Genomic DNA, 2,500 nt, shown 5'->3' with positions numbered 1-2,500 from the left:
ACCTGGTATTCCCAGGCGGTCTCCCATCCAAGTACTAACCAGGCCCAACCCTGCTTAGCTTCCGAGATCAGACGAGATCGGGCGTTGCCAGGCTGGTATGGCCGTACGAAATAAGTTGACAACCATAGGCTACTTATCCATATACAGATTTAGCAATTGACAATGCAAGGTGGTCTCTCTCTCTCTCTCTCTCTCGTGTCAAAATGAAAACAGCTTCCAGCCCCTTTCATGAAGGACTACTTGTGCATATTGCAAGATTTCAGTTTCTAAGTGAATGAGCAAAAGAGCATACAGCACCTGGTATTCCCAGGCGGTCTCCCATCCAAGTACTAACCAGGCCCGACCCTGCTTAGCTTCCGAGATCAGACGAGATCGGGCGTTGCCAGGCTGGTATGGCCGTACGAAATAAGTTGACAACCATAGGCTACTTATCCATATACAGATTTAGCAATTGACAATGCAAGGTGGTCTCTCTCTCTCTCTCTCTCGTGTCAAAATGAAAACAGCTTCCAGCCCCTTTCATGAAGGACTACTTGTGCATATTGCAAGATTTCAGTTTCTAAGTGAATGAGCAAAAGAGCATACAGCACCTGGTATTCCCAGGCGGTCTCCCATCCAAGTACTAACCAGGCCCGACCCTGCTTAGCTTCCGAGATCAGACGAGATCGGGCATTGCCAGGCTGGTATGGCCGTACGAAATGAGTTGACAACCATAGGCTACTTATCCATATACAGATTTAGCAATTGACAATGCAAGGTAGTCTCTCTCTCTCTCTCTCTCTCTCTCTCTCTCTCTCGTGTCAAAATGAAAACAGCTTCCAGCCCCTTTCATGAAGGACTACTTGTGCATATTGCAAGATTTCAGTTTCTAAGTGAATGAGCAAAAGAGCATACAGCACCTGGTATTCCCAGGCGGTCTCCCATCCAAGTACTAACCAGGCCCGACCATGCTTAGCTTCCGAGATCAGACGAGATCGGGCGTTGCCAGGCTGGTATAGCCGTACAAAATAAGTTGACAACCATAGGCTACTTATCCATATACAGATTTAGCAATTGACAATGCAAGGTGGTCTCTCTCTCTCTCTCTCTCTCTCGTGTCAAAATGAAAACAGCTTCCAGCCCCTTTCATGAAGGACTACTTGTGCATATTGCAAGATTTCAGTTTCTAAGTGAATGAGCAAAAGAGCATACAGCACCTGGTATTCCCAGGCGGTCTCCCATCCAAGTACTAACCAGGCCCGACCCTGCTTAGCTCCGAGATCAGACGAGATCGGGCGTTGCCAGGCTGGTATAGCCGTACAAAATAAGTTGACAACCATAGGCTACTTATCCATATACAGATTTAGCAATTGACAATGCAAGGTAGTCTCTCTCTCTCTCTCTCTCTCTCTCTCTCGTGTCAAAATGAAAACAGCTTCCAGCCCCTTTCATGAAGGACTACTTGTGCATATTGCAAGATTTCAGTTTCTAAGTGAATGAGCAAAAGAGCATACAGCACCTGGTATTCCCAGGCGGTCTCCCATCCAAGTACTAACCAGGCCCAACCCTGCTTAGCTTCCGAGATCAGACGAGATCGGGCGTTGCCAGGCTGGTATGGCCGTACGAAATAAGTTGACAACCATAGGCTACTTATCCATATACAGATTTAGCAATTGACAATGCAAGGTGGTCTCTCTCTCTCTCTCTCTCGTGTCAAAATGAAAACAGCTTCCAGCCCCTTTCATGAAGGACTACTTGTGCATATTGCAAGATTTCAGTTTCTAAGTGAATGAGCATACAGCACCTGGTATTCCCAGGCGGTCTCCCATCCAAGTACTAACCAGGCCCGACCCTGCTTAGCTTCCGAGATCAGACGAGATCGGGCGTTGCCAGGCTGGTATGGCCGTACGAAATAAGTTGACAACCATAGGCTACTTATCCATATACAGATTTAGCAATTGACAATGCAAGGTGGTCTCTCTCTCTCTCTCGTGTCAAAATGAAAACAGCTTCCAGCCCCTTTCATGAAGGACTACTTGTGCATATTGCAAGATTTCAGTTTCTAAGTGAATGAGCAAAAGAGCATACAGCACCTGGTATTCCCAGGCGGTCTCCCATCCAAGTACTAACCAGGCCCGACCATGCTTAGCTTCCGAGATCAGACGAGATCGGGCGTTGCCAGGCTGGTATAGCCGTACAAAATAAGTTGACAACCATAGGCTACTTATCCATATACAGATTTAGCAATTGACAATGCAAGGTGGTCTCTCTCTCTCTCTCTCTCTCTCGTGTCAAAATGAATACAGCTTCCAGCCCCTTTCATGAAGGACTACTTGTGCATATTGCAAGATTTCAGTTTCTAAGTGAATGAGCAAAAGAGCATACAGCACCTGGTATTCCCAGGCGGTCTCCCATCCAAGTACTAACCAGGCCCGACCCTGCTTAGCTTCCGAGATCAGACGAGATCGGGCGTTGCCAGGCTGGTATGGCCGTACGAAATAAGTTGACAACCATAGGCTAC

The 2,500-nt window shown here is 47.2% G+C and overlaps 6 non-coding genes and 3 pseudogenes across 6 annotated transcripts in view; all 9 read right to left on the bottom strand.

The window, feature by feature from the left end:
* LOC146266583 (5S ribosomal RNA) overlaps positions 1 to 109 on the bottom strand; it is a 119-nt gene extending 10 nt beyond the window's left edge. Inside the window, exon 1 of the ribosomal RNA XR_014726914.1 lies at positions 1 to 109. This exon is cut by the window's left edge and continues 10 nt beyond it. This is a non-coding gene — a ribosomal RNA (5S ribosomal RNA).
* Positions 110 to 285: 176 nt separating this feature from the next.
* Positions 286 to 404, bottom strand: LOC146266582 (5S ribosomal RNA). The gene has a single exon (XR_014726994.1). It is a non-coding gene; the product is annotated as a 5S ribosomal RNA (ribosomal RNA).
* Positions 405 to 578: 174 nt separating this feature from the next.
* LOC146266581 (5S ribosomal RNA) lies at positions 579 to 697 on the bottom strand. Its single transcript, XR_014728403.1, has one exon. It is a non-coding gene; the product is annotated as a 5S ribosomal RNA (ribosomal RNA).
* A 190-nt stretch (positions 698 to 887) lies between these two features.
* Positions 888 to 1,006, bottom strand: LOC146266580 (5S ribosomal RNA; annotated as a pseudogene).
* A 178-nt stretch (positions 1,007 to 1,184) lies between these two features.
* LOC146266579 (5S ribosomal RNA) lies at positions 1,185 to 1,302 on the bottom strand (annotated as a pseudogene).
* Positions 1,303 to 1,486: 184 nt separating this feature from the next.
* Positions 1,487 to 1,605, bottom strand: LOC146266578 (5S ribosomal RNA). The gene has a single exon (XR_014726903.1). It is a non-coding gene; the product is annotated as a 5S ribosomal RNA (ribosomal RNA).
* A 166-nt stretch (positions 1,606 to 1,771) lies between these two features.
* Positions 1,772 to 1,890, bottom strand: LOC146266577 (5S ribosomal RNA). The gene has a single exon (XR_014726992.1). It is a non-coding gene; the product is annotated as a 5S ribosomal RNA (ribosomal RNA).
* Positions 1,891 to 2,060: 170 nt separating this feature from the next.
* LOC146266576 (5S ribosomal RNA) lies at positions 2,061 to 2,179 on the bottom strand (annotated as a pseudogene).
* Positions 2,180 to 2,357: 178 nt separating this feature from the next.
* LOC146266575 (5S ribosomal RNA) lies at positions 2,358 to 2,476 on the bottom strand. The gene has a single exon (XR_014726991.1). It is a non-coding gene; the product is annotated as a 5S ribosomal RNA (ribosomal RNA).
* Positions 2,477 to 2,500: the final 24 nt, after the last annotated feature.

Source organism: Hypomesus nipponensis, chromosome 12 (assembly GCF_054491055.1).
Source record: "Hypomesus nipponensis isolate SF chromosome 12, ASM5449105v1, whole genome shotgun sequence".
Taxonomy (NCBI): Eukaryota; Metazoa; Chordata; class Actinopteri; order Osmeriformes; family Osmeridae; genus Hypomesus; species Hypomesus nipponensis.
The sequence above is the reverse complement of the archived record's forward strand: the minus strand, read 5'-3'. Positions and strand labels throughout refer to the sequence as shown.